This window comes from Salmo salar, chromosome ssa05 (assembly GCF_905237065.1).
Source record: "Salmo salar chromosome ssa05, Ssal_v3.1, whole genome shotgun sequence".
NCBI lineage: Eukaryota > Metazoa > Chordata > Actinopteri > Salmoniformes > Salmonidae > Salmo > Salmo salar.
The window spans coordinates 58,374,112-58,387,920 of NC_059446.1; the positions used below are offsets into that span (position 1 = coordinate 58,374,112).

General features: G+C 42.1%; 1 pseudogene; it reads left to right on the forward strand.

Annotated features, from left to right (window-relative positions):
- LOC106605281 (ras/Rap GTPase-activating protein SynGAP-like) overlaps positions 1–13,809 on the forward strand; it is a 111,081-nt pseudogene that overhangs the window by 85,878 nt on the left and 11,394 nt on the right.

Consider the following 13,809-nt stretch of genomic DNA (forward strand, 5'->3'; position numbering starts at 1 on the left):
AAAAGTCAAATGTAACTTTTATTTAACTAGACAAGTCAGTTAAGAACAAAATCTTATTTGCAATGATAGCCTACCCCAGTCAAACTCGGACAATTGTGCGCTGCCCTATGGGACCCCCAATCCCGGCCAGATGTGATACAGCCTGGATTCGAACCAGGGACTGTAGTGACGCCTCTTGCACTGAGATGCAGTGCCTTAGACCACTGTGCCACTCGAGAGCTATATATATATATATATATATATATATATATTGGGACAGCTTCAAACTAACTGCACATTCATTTGAAAGGTGAGAGGTCAACAGTGAAATCCATTCATATGAATAATTCATGTTTGTATGCAAATACTTTAGGCAATTGGTTTTCACCCAGTTAGTAGGAAAATGTTCATTGAACATTCTTCTTCTGACTAATGTTGACAAATTGACTTGAGATGAGGAACTTGAGAGAGGAAACTATTTGTGTAAATGTTCTGCTTTTGTCCAACACTTCTAATAATCTGCAAATGATAGTTAGATATGTGTCACAGGGAACTTTGCTACTTTTAATCCATTCCAGGGAAGAAGAAATGGAATGAAGACCGAGACAGTCCCTGGCTGTACTTAATGGAACCAATCCCATCCATAACCCCATAACTTGGTGCATAAAGAACCCAAAAGACATGTTTAGGCCCTTTGTGCTATTGCACTATTTGGCAGCCATTTTATTGCCAGTATATCAAACAGTTTTTTTCCTTCAGTAGTTTACCTGTGTCATCTGTGGTGATTATTCCGATAATCGTAAACTGAGAGGGATTCACCTAGATTGAATCGAAAAGCACAATAATGGACTGAAAGGTGACATCATATGACTTCTATCTGCCCTATACAGTATGAGGCCATAATGGTGTTTTTTATAAAAATGCATGAAACAAAGACTAAGGTAGTACATGACATCTTGTTGTCATCACCATAACAGCTTGACATGAGGATGAACAATGCCAATCTTTACAAACTGCGACCACAGTTTGATAGGGAAATACTATCTTATGATGTGTAAAGAGAACACAGAGTAAACCTAATTTAGCATCTAAATGACAAGTTCTCCTTCCCCTTTGAAGTTAGTTTGGGTGATGGCATTGTTACAGTTAACAAGGTAATCTAGAGGATTCTACAAGTAGTGGACGGCTGCAAGGTTTTAAGACCGATTCATATGCTGTCAATGAATGAGATACTATTTGCGTTTTTTTTTAATTATTGATGGTAGAAAGTATGTTTCAAGCAATTTCAGTGGCTCAAGTAGTTATATCCACTGTCCTCCAAAAGGATAATTAACCATACATTTCACAAAACCCAAACTTCTATCATTGCTTTTCAAATGTCATTCATCATTCTTCTTAGAAACGACTTCAGATATTCTTTGAAAGCCTTTTTTTGCGATTTATCTTGGTGCCTCTAGAGTATCAGTTATGTTTCTTAAGAGGAATATGACAGATTATATTATATCAAAGAATATCAGACACGCTAGTGTAACACACTTTATCTAAATGTTATCAATACCCTACTGAAGTACCAGTACTGTACCAGCCATACCAATAAGGATACTTTAAGATTCTATATGTACATTTTGTTATGATATTACCAATGTAATTAACTATTTTAATCTATTGAAATAGCAATATTTTAGCATTACGAGATGTGCAATAATAGATTACATTTAGCATTTATGAACAGAAGCATTACATATATGCATGTAGGCCTACATTCAGGCACACAAATATATTGAGTATGTATACCTTACATGCATAGATACATCTATCATATGACCATACATACAGAACTCATACACTTAAAGGTTTTTTCAGGTCCCATTCAGTATCAAATGAACCCATATCAACATAAATTATATTGAGACTTCTGCATGTATGACCATGGATCCTGTAAATCCCTAAATACCATAGATACAGTACTGTAAAAATAGTTAATAACTTATATCTTTGATTTACACATGGCTGTATAGTGTATTTGAACAGAAATGTTAATCGTGTAGCCAGATGGATATTGCTGCCATTTATCTAAAGTGTTAAGATTTATATCTGTTATAATTTTGCTGTATGTCGTTGGTTTAAGTTTTTATCTGCAGTAAGTCATAGGAAACCGAATGGTAAATGGTGTCGTCGTTTGCTAAAGTTAGAGCTTTGGGAGAGTCATTTTTTGAGATACGATGTGGAACAACAATTGTTCACTATCATAAGATTGCCTCTCTTTTGGCATTGTAGCAAGCATAATATTGGTAGTCTGTATAGATGTATAATATTACATCAGTATTACTTTGAAAGTTTTCATAGAGATATAACTTATCACTGTGCAATAAAGTCATTTGGATTGATATGGCAAATAGCAGCACATAGTGAGAGTTTACTGTTGATGTACATACAATTGACTACATATCATGTGACCTTTGACTCACCCAATCGCCTGCCTTATTTCTATGTAACAGACAAGTCAGACATCATGACCTGTCCCTGACCTCATATTGACAAATAGCCACATTGTTTTGACTGCATGTAAGACTTGACCTGACAAGCACACTACTTGAACTTGAAGTAAATAGATATACAGGTTTAGTTTTGATACTTATCACCCATGTGAATCACTGTCTGCCTTTTTTAGAATTCTACTGTACACTCATGTTACATTTCATTGTTTCTTAGATCGGTGCCAATGTTTCAGTCAGTGCATACGTTTGATTCCTTTTCCCTTTCTTATTTTTGTCAAATAAATCCCTGTACATTATTTATGTAATAAAACATCTAACACCAATGTTTGAAACTTCACCTGTGGATTTTCATTATTTATTAATGTTAAGCATCAATTTAGTTGTATGTTAAGCATAAAGATATTCAGAGAATGCTTTCTCTGCGGAATTGCGACAGCTTGATATGGTGGCAAATGACAATGGGTGATATGTTATCCTCTGTCCAAACCAACCACTAATTTTGGAATAGTTTGACTAAAATCTGTGCTATTTCTGTTTTTAGCTCATCTTATTTGCTCAGTTTTTGCACCAATCACATCGGCTGCCTGGTCCTCACTTTCTCTGTTGCCACTGCATAATGTCCTATACAGTTCCTTCAGAAAGTATTCATACCCCTTGACTTATTCCACGTTTTGTTGTGTTACATCCTGAATTAAAAATGGATTTAAAAAAAAATTCTCACCCATCTACACACAATAATGACAAAGTGAAAACAGTTTTTTTTTATTTTAGCATTTTTATTGAAATACAGAAATATGTAATTTACATAAGTATTCACAACCCTGAGTCAAAATACTGTATGTTAGAGTCACCTTTGGCATCGATTACAGCTGTGAGTCTTTCTGGGTAAGTCTCTAAGAGCTTTGCACACCTGGATTGTACAAGATTTGCATGTTATTATAACAATGTTTCAAGCTCTGTCAAGCTGGTTGTTGATTATTGCTAGACAGCCATTTTGAAGTTTTGCCATACATTTCCAAGCCGATTTAAGTCAAATATAACTTGGCCATTCAGGAACATTCAATGTTGTCTTGGTAAGCAAATCCCGTGTATATTTGCCTTGTTAATTTCTTTGCCACATTTTTGGCCAGTTTTATTGTATGTTGTTGATCCAGTCTGTTTTCGCTTATCACAGTCTTTAAACTATAACTGTTTTAAAGTCACTGTTGGCCTCATCGTGAAATCCCTGAGCGGTTTCCTTCCTCTCCGGCAACTGAGTTAGGAAGGATGCCTGTATCTTTGTAGTGACTGGGTGTATTGATACACCGTCCAAAGTGTAATTAATAACTTAAACATACTCAAAGGGATATTCAATGTCTGCTTTTTTTTTTTAAACCATCTACCAATAGGTGCCCCTCTTTGTGAGGCATTGAAAAACCTCCCTGGTCTTTGTGGTTGAATCTGTGTTTGATATTTACTGCACAACTTATCTGTATGTGTGGGGTACAGAAATGAGGTAGTCATTCAAACATCTTGTTAAGCACTATTATTGCACACCGTGAGTCCATGTAACTTATTATGCGACTTCTTAAGCACATTTTTACTCCTGAACTTATTTAGGCTTGCCATAACAAAGGGGTTGAATACTTATTGACTCAAGACATTTCAGCTTTTCATTTTAATTCATTTGTAAACATGTCTAAAAACATAATTCCACTTTGACATTATGGGGCATTATGGGGTAACCCCAGCCAGTGACACACAATCTCAATGTAATCCATTTTAAATGTGGAAAAAGTCAAGGGGTGTGAATACTTTTTGAAGGCACTGTATATAAATGTGTCATTCCTTTTGTGTAATTAGTCCTCTCTCAGCATTCTGTTCATCTCAGGAGTTTAACACTCTGAAGTTCATCCACTTTGTCAGCAATTTTTCACAGCTTTTCTGGATGACTTTAAATGAAAACAACCATGTCATTCAGGTGGAAAGTAGATGTGATAAGATTGAATACAATGAAATCTATAATGAGCAAAGCAGAAGAATTTCATTACCTCAGAAATATTGACCAGGTAGGAGTTAGGTGTCACGCCCTGACCATAGAAAAGCCCTTGGTTCTCTATGGTGTAGTAGGTCAGGGCGTGACTAGGGGGTGATCTAGTATGTCTATTTCTATGTTGGTGCTAATATGGTTCCCAATTAGAAGCAGCTGTTTATCGTTGCCTCTGATTGGGGATCATATTTAGGTAGACAATTCCCCACCTGTGTTTTGTGGGATATTGTTTGTGTTCGGTTGCCTGTGTGCACGTCATGACTTCACGTTTCATTGTTTCTTTATTGTTTTGTTTGTTTCACGGAGATTAAAAATATGTGGAACTATACTCACGCTGCGCCTTGGTCCGCTCATTACGACGATCGTGACAGAATATCCCACCAAACCAGGACCAAGCAGCGTGTTCACCAGGTAAAGGAGTTTTGGACATGGGAAGAAGTGATGGGTGGATGCGAAACACTTCCTTGGCAGCAGACGGAAGGTAATAATGGAGGACAGTGACAACGCCAGGATTCGCGGCCACAGAAAGCCCAAGGACAACCCCAAGTTTTTTTTGGGGGGGGGGCACAAGGGGTGGCCGGTCGAGCCAAGGAGAGTGCCAGAGCCCGAATGGCAAACTCTGGAGCAGCGTGTCGTCAGACCACGGCCACAGAAACCCCAAGATTTTTTTTGGGGGGGGGGCACATGGAGCTGGCGGCTGAGCCGCGGGTAGAGCCAGAGACTGTCAGGGAGGCAATGGAGAAGTTGGGGGAGAGAGAGAGATGAGAGAGATGTTGTGTCAAAGTGTGTTCTGCTCAACATTCGACCAGAAGATCCGGTTAGCAGTCTGGTGAAACCTGTGTCGGCTCCACGCATCTGGCCTCCAGTGCGCCTCCCCAGTTTGGTACATCCTGTGCCTGCTCCTCGCACTCGCCCTGAAGAGCGTGTCACCAGTCCGGTGCAACCTGTGCCGGCCCCACGCATCAGGCCTCCAGTGCGTCTCCCCAGTCCGATACGTCCTGTGCTTGCTCCTCGCACTCGCCCTGAAGTGCGTGTCCCCAGTCCGGTACGTCCTGTGCCTGCTCCTCGCACTCGCCTTGAAGTGCATGTCCCCAGTCCGGTACGTCCTGTGCCTGCTCCTCGCACTCGTCCTGAAGTGCGTGTCACCAGTCCGGTGCCACCTGTACCGGCTCCACGCATCAGGCCTCCAGTGCGCCTCCCCAGTCCGGTACGTCCTGTGCCTATTCCCCACACTCGCCCTGAAGTGCGTGTCACCAGTCCGGTGCTACCTGTACCGGCTCCACGCACTAGGCCTCCAGTGCGCATTCTCAGTCCAGAGATTCCGGCGACGGTTCCCGGTCCGGAGCTTCCGGCGACGGTTCCCGGTCCGGAGCTTCCAGGCACGGCGTCCAGTCCTCCTCCATGGCCGGAGCCTTCTTCTGCGCCGGTGGTCAGTCCAGGCACGGCGTCCAGTCCAGCTCAAAGGCTAGCGCCTTCCTCTGCGCCGGTGCCCAGTCCAGGCACGGCGTCCAACCCAGCTCCATGGCCGGAGTCCTCCTTTGTGCCGATGCCCAGTCCAGGCACAGTGTTCAGCCCGGCGCGATGGCCGGATCCGGGGTCTGGGCGGGGGCTACGACCTGCACCGGAGCCGCCACCGACACTAATCACCCCCCCTCCCCATTTGGTTTCAGGTTTTGCAGCCAGAGTCCGCACCTTTGGGGGGGGGGGGTGTACTGTGTACTGTCTATGGTGTAGTAGGTCAGGGCATGACTAGGGGGTGATCTAGTATGTCTATTTCTATGTTGGTGCTAATATGGTTCCCAATAAGAGGCAGCTGTTTATCGTTGCCTCTGATTGGGGATCATATTTAGGTAGCCATTTCCCCACCTGTGTTTTGTGGGATATTGTTTGTTTGGTTGCCTGTGTGCACGTCATGACTTCACGTTTCGTTGTTTCTTTATTGTTTTGTTTGTTTCACGGAGATTAAAAATATGTGGAACTATACTCACGCTGCGCCTTGGTCCGCTCATTATGACGATCGTGACATTAGGATGTCATATGTACCCTTGTTCATTGAATCTCCATCACCAAACAGCTGATCGCCATCTTGGATTTGACTTCATGATTGCAGTGACTTTTAATTCATCCTTCACCTTTTGTGTCTGTTGAAGAAAATATCAGAACCATTGCCTTGAATGACCCAGATCTTGAAATTCCAGAGGCAAGTATTTAATGATCCATGTACCCTTCTCTGGGAAAGAGTTCTGATGCTGAGTAATCGTGTCTAAATGTGAATTTGCACGGCAAGAAAAATGTCCTATGGAGACTGTAGCAATAAGCTTCCAAATATCCCTGCAAGCTGACTCTTTTGAAATGGTTATAACAAGGATTTGGAATCTCTATCATGTTGTCAGTTCAACTATTCCATGAGGATGTATTACTAATTAAACCCCATTCAGAACACGATGACCGGCAAAACACCACAATCTAGACATCATTAGGCATGATTACATTGGAAAACACCCTGAATTGGATAGACACATCATGCTGAATTCCTTGGGGAACATGGAAATATGCACTTCAACTGCCTCAAAAATGCTTCCTCGTATTACTGGAGCAGTGTATGTTAAACAGTTACAGCATTGGATGAATAGATTATAATTTGGCTACCAGAGGTTTTAACAACACTACTATAGACCAGGTAATGGGTATAATTGACATGTCAATGTTTTTCAGGGCAATGACAGATCCAGCTTGCACCTGGATAGTCTTTATAAGCCTTACGCATTACACTTAGCTACTTAGTTTCTAGTTAACTCACAATTCTCTCACAACTGTTTGAACTCTCTCTCTCTCTCTCTCTCTCTCTCTCTCTCTCTCTCTCAGACTTATGGCTGTGGAGGATGAGATAAGGGGAGGAGCCGTGGTTGAGCCGCCAAAAGCTAACGTTAGGGTCTTCGCCGATCAGGTCTGTGATTTTCTTCTTCCGGTCGCCATGTCTGTAGGATGGCCTGTGTCTTTCTCTCTATCCTTCTCTGTTTTCATCTCTTTGTTGATTTGTCCCTTTTATTTTGTCTAGACAAGTCCTTGGGTTTGGGTAAGACTGTCATTTGTCTGTCAATCCGTTTAGGTGCTTTGAAGGTCAAAGAACGTCTGTTTACATCTTGTGTCTGTCTCTCAATCAATCTGTTTATATTATGTCTGACCACATCCGGGTTGTAATCAAATCAGCGTCTGTGATAACTGTACATCTCAGACACGTCTATCAACTTTGTGTGAACTATATGTATTAAGTCAAGTTGTATTACCACTCCAACACAAATGCAAGACATAATACACGACTATTGAACAGTTTTGGTCTTGAGGATGAGTTAGTTTGTCAGGCCGACAACGTCTCCAGCATCCACACTCAATGTCTCACGGTCCATGCTTTTAGCCAGCCACTCATCTCCTATCAAACTGGTCAGGCCCGCCCTCAAGCATGAGTCATGCTGCAAAGACATACCAGCTTTCAATGTGTGTGTGTGTGTGTGTGTGAAAGAGAGACAGTGTGCCAAACCCCAATGTCTCTTGCAAACGACATCACAGATATATGCTCAAGCTTCTTTCATTCGTTTAAATCAAATCCCTGTTCCACCAGAAGATGAGTCCCACCCAATCGCTTCCCCAATCCAAACTCCTTCATCCCGATTATTCAGACTGAGCATGTCAACGTCAAGTTGTGTTACCAGTCTAGTCTAACACAAATGCAAGACAGACATAATACACGACTATTGAACAGTTTTAGTCCTGAGGATGAGTTAGTTTGTCAGGCCGACAACGTCTCCAGCATCCACACTCAATGTCTCTCGGTCCATGCTTTTAGCCAGCCACCAATCATCTCCTGTCAAACCGGTCAAGCCCACCCTCAATCATGAGTCATGCTGCAAAGACATGCCAGATTTGTGTGTGTGTGTGTGTGTGTGTGTGTGTGTGTGTGTAAAAGAGCGAGCGAGAGAGACAGTGAGTATGTGTCAAACCACAATGTCTCTTGCAAACAACATGACACGTACGCTCAAGCTTCACTGAGTCCCACACAGCCACTTCCCCAATCCAAACTTCTTTATCCCAATCCGAGTCAAATCAGGCTCAATAGAGGCAACAGACATTTTCTGACATGCAGCGATAAAAACAAATGCAGAAAGTTTGAGCGGTGTGAACAGACAGTGCTCCCACTATGTCCCAGATAAGAATGCAGCTGAACGCAGCACCCCTGCAAGGTGTCGAACGGTCAGGGCTTCAGCCACGCTTCCTCGAGTGAGCAGTGATTTAATGCGTCTCTCCTGTTATTTCTCCATTCAGTACACAGCTCCCCCAGAGAGAGAGAGAGAGAGAGAGAGAGGGAGGGAGGGAGGGAGAGGAAGGGAGGGAGAGGGAGAGATTAGCCAGAAAGGCTGAAACTGTGGTTGAAAGGGTGTAAAGCCGTCCAGCGATGCATGGCGTTGTGTTCAGTTGCCAGACAAGCAGCAGACCAGAGTTTTGCGCTCGCGCTGGTTCCACTCGGTCGAACGTGGCCAGTCTGTGGTTGACATGTAGTTGAGGGAGTGTCATGGAATTGGAATCTATTGGTTCTTTCTGAGGGCTGAGAGATACAGTTTGAGTAGCTCTTCCCAAGTGGTTGTAGGAGCGTTCAAGGCTGGGCATCCATCTTGACATTGGTTTTGTTTCCAAGCTGAAAGAGGCAGATTTGCTATCCAACATGAAGCTGTTTGGGTCTCTTCCTAGACACAGTATCAAATCACAGCAGTCCAACATGGAACTTCTGGTGCCATTCATTATTTACATGTCATGATTCCACCTAGGTTTTCTTTTTTCTCATGTTAATTGTCCATTGTCATGCAACCACACGGACATTTCTGTGTATCTCCATTGTTCTGAAGGTTATAGTCAAGAAGATTATAAAAGGAAGCCATAAATTGTTGTGGGGTAATTGTTTGTGTACCATTACATTCCCATCATGGCTATGCCCAAGCAGAGCATGTCGGCATGTTTTAATGATTGCGTTTCCAATATCTGTCACTATTTGCAGTGAGCTGGCTACCATACAATCACTTGTCCATCGCCATGGCAGCAACAAGTGTTTAATGCTGGGTGTCTAGGTGGGGGTGTCGGTGACTCATAGGGTTCATGTTCACGTTATCTTTATTATCCCAACAGTGGGCAGTTCACTCTGCTTTCAGCTTTTTACGTGGAATTTGTGGATTCATATTCCTATAGCATTATGTTGAGAATACCTCCACCCCCTCTCTACTAAATATCTGGTTTTAATGGGATTTCATTGTCAAACTTGATTAAATAAGTTAATTTAATAATATTGCTTGAGTTTTTATTACTACTGTTTATACAAATGTTTTATCTTAATTTGATCACTCTGTTGTAACAGAATTTTCCTGTTCAGCAGGAAATGCTAACTTCTTTGTATTTGAGGGTTTAAAAAGCTTCAAACGTTTGTAATTTCCACTTTAAAATGTTTGACTTGATTTGCCCTATTGAAAAATGTATCAACCCCTACAAACATATCCGTTAATTATTATCCACATTCCTGTTGGTGCAGGATTATTTTCCTGCTGTGAGAAACTGGTCCAATTAAGATATTACACCTGTAGGCAGCAACTAGTGGTAGGACTCTTGAAAGTACAGTAGATCAACCTGTCCTTGTAATGACTCATAACAAATACATCATCATTTGGATGTTGTACTGTACATATCCTCTCCAACTTAATGTTATATGTTCCATGCATCATTGTGAATATAATGCATGTCTCACTTTACATGGTTATCTCTATCACATCAGTTATCTACTGTCTCTATAACCTTGTATGTGTTTAAGTGTGTTATGTGTCATTCAACCTTTTTTACATGTGTATGCATATTTATATTGTTTAACTCTGTTTTTTAATACTATTTATTCCTTGTTGCAGTAATAGTGGTGTTTATTACTTTTGCCAATGTTTACTGCATGTTAGCAGTAGCATGACCTTTTGCCTCAACTTCTAACCCCTCAGCTTCAGAGGAGATCAGAGATACCATTTTTCTGGACAAGACTTTTCAGTCTTTGGATCAATGAATAACATTTAGCTTGATTTAAAATGCAGCTATCTTTACTGCTAAACCAACTCAGTGTCCTTGTTGTTAGTGTCCGCCCTGAGATTGGAAGGTTGGGAGTTCGATCCCCGGCCGAGTCATTACAAAGACTAAAAACGGGACCCAGTGTGTCTCTGCTTGGCTCAGCATTAAGGAGATAGGTTGGGGGCTATGGCCCTGCGATAGAGTAGCATCATGTCCAGAGGGTGTACTTGTACATCAAGCTGCCTCACGTTCTGGCTTGCACAAGATGGCAACTTACCATCTTTACTGCTGCATGTGTGTATCAACAGCCTTGGTTTGCTTCCTCAGCATGCAGACTTGGTTGACATGTTGGGCCCTCTTGTGCTTTCAGGCTGCTGGGTTTGTGTTGGCGCGAATGGTGGTGTGTGTTTGTGTGTGTCCTGTGGGCGTTGAGTATCCCTAATGCTCCTCAACCCTCAACACCCAACTTCTACCTTTTACTTTCTTCAGTGCACACATGCCTAGCCTCTCCTCTCCTCCTTTTCTCTATCGTTCCTCTCCTCTTCTCCTGTGTTGATGAGATACGGTGATTTCTCTTAGGGGAGGCGCCAATCCATCCTAGTCCAGCCCCGTCTCGCGCCCGTTCCACCCCGAGTACAAAGGTAATAAACCAACCAGCATACACATCAGTGGTACTGCCTCTCTCCATCCATACATTCTGCCTCTTCACTTTGATTCCTCCACTGTACTGTATGTGCGTCACTGACCGTATGCAGCACCAACAGAAGTACTTATTGACTTACACAGACATGTCTTATACAGAAAATCACACGTATTATCAACAGCAATAGTCTTTCTTTCTTTACCTATTGTTCACATTATTTTGGTTATTTTGATTTTGTCAACAGCAATTTGAATAATTTCGAGCTTTACTGTAATATAAAATCAATAAATGCTGGAGCTGAAATATCAACCCAGAGTCAGGGGTAGACATAACATAGTAAACAAAAATCTGGGACACTCAAATTAGTATGATCGTTATGTTTGATATGGCATGTATTAATATGTGGATGTCCATCATCCATTTCGTATGATATATTACAATTCATAAAATATGCTGCAAATTTGCAATATGTATGATATGTTAAGAATTCCAGTTTGTTGTGGCTAACGTTATAAGTAGGTGGCTAACCCTAACGTTAGCTAGGTGGCTAATGTTAGTTAGGCTAGGGGTTAAGGTTAAGGTCAGGAGTAAGGTGAAAGAGCAGAGGAAGGGTTAGCTAACATGCTATGTAGTTGCAAAGTAGCTACAGTGAGGGAAAAAAGTATTTGATCCCCTGCTGATTTTGTACGTTTGCCCACTGACAAAGAAATTATCAGTCTATAATTTTAATGGTAGGTTTATTTGAACAGTGAGAGACAGAATAACAACAACAAAAAATCCAGAAAAACGCATGTCAAAAATGTGATACATTGATTTGCATTTTAATGAGGGAAATAAGTATTTGACCCCCTCTCAATCAGAAAGATTTCTGGCTCCCAGGTGTCTTTTATACAGGTAACGAGCTGGGATTAGGAGCACACTCTTAAAGGGAGTGTTCCTAATCTCAGTTTGTTACCTGTATAAAAGACACCTGTCCACAGAAGCAATCAATCAATCAGATTCCAAACTCTCCACCATGGCCAAGACCAAAGAGCTCTCCAAGGATGTCAGGGACAAGATTGTAGACCTACACAAGGCTGGAATGGGCTACAAGACCATCGCCAAGCAGCTTGGTGAGAAGGTGACAACAGTTGGTGCGATTATTTGCAAATGGAAGAAACACAAAAGAACTGTCAATCTCCCTCGGCCTGGGGCTCCATGCAAGATCTCACCTCGTGGAGTTGCAATGATCATGAGAACGGTGAGGAATCAGCCCAGATCTACACGGGAGGACCTTGTCAATGATCTCAAGGCAGCTGGGACCATAGTCACCAAGAAAACAATTGGTAACACACTTCGCCGTGAAGGACTGAAATCCTGCAGCGCCCGCAAGGTCCCCCTGCTCAAGAAAGCACATATACATGCCCGTCTGATGTTTGCCAATGAACATCTGAATGATTCAGAGGACAACTGGGTGAAAGTGTTATGGTCAGATGAGACCAAAATGGAGCTCTTTGGCATCAACTCAACTCGCCGTGTTTGGAGGAGGAGGAATACTGCCTATGACCCCAAGAACACCATCCCCACCGTCAAACATGGAGGTGGAAACATTATGCTTTGGGGGTGTTTTTCTGCTAAGGGGACAGGACAACTTCACCACATCAAAGGGACGATGGACGGGGCCATGCACCGTCAAATCTTGGGTGAGAACCTCCTTCCCTCAGCCAGGGCATTGAAAATGGGTCGTGAATGGGTATTCCAGCATGACAATGACCCAAAACACACGGCCAAGGCAACAAAGGAGTGGCTCAAGAAGAAGCACATTAAGGTCCTGGAGTGGCCTAGCCAGTCTCCAGACCTTAATCCTATAGAAAATCTGTGGAGGGAGCTGGAGGTTCGAGTTGCCAAACGTCAGCCTCGAAACCTTAATGACTTGGAGAAGATCTGCAAAGAGGAGTGGGACAAAATCCCTCCTGAGATGTGTGCAAACCTGGTAGCCTACTACAAGAAACGTCTGACCTCTGTGATTGCCAACAAGGGTTTTGCCACCAAGTACTAAGTCATGTTTTGCAGAGGGGTCAAATACTTATTTCCCTCATTAAAATGCAAATCAATTTATAACATTTTTGACATGCATTTTTCTGGATTTTTTTGTTGTTATTCTGTCGCTCACTTCAAATAAACCTACCATTAAAATTATAGACTGATCATTTCTTTGTCAGTGGGCAAACATACAAAATCAGCAGGGGATCAAATACTTTTTTCCCTCACAGTATACGCTCAACCATCTACCCCGACCAACTACCCTCCTTTAATGTTTGCCTTAAATAACCTTCGGCCTGACGTAACCATACCAAACCTAACATATCATACTAATTTGAGAGTACCAGATTTTTGTTAACTTTCACATCTAGTCTATGAGGTCAAGCTGGACAGTGCCTTTGGAAAGTATTCAGACCCCTTGACCTTTTCTACATTTTGTTACGTTACAGCCTTGATTTAAAAAAAAAAACATGTTTAATCCTCAGCAATCTGCACAAAATACCCCATAATGACAAAACGAAAACAGGTTTAGAAATTTGTGCAAATGTATA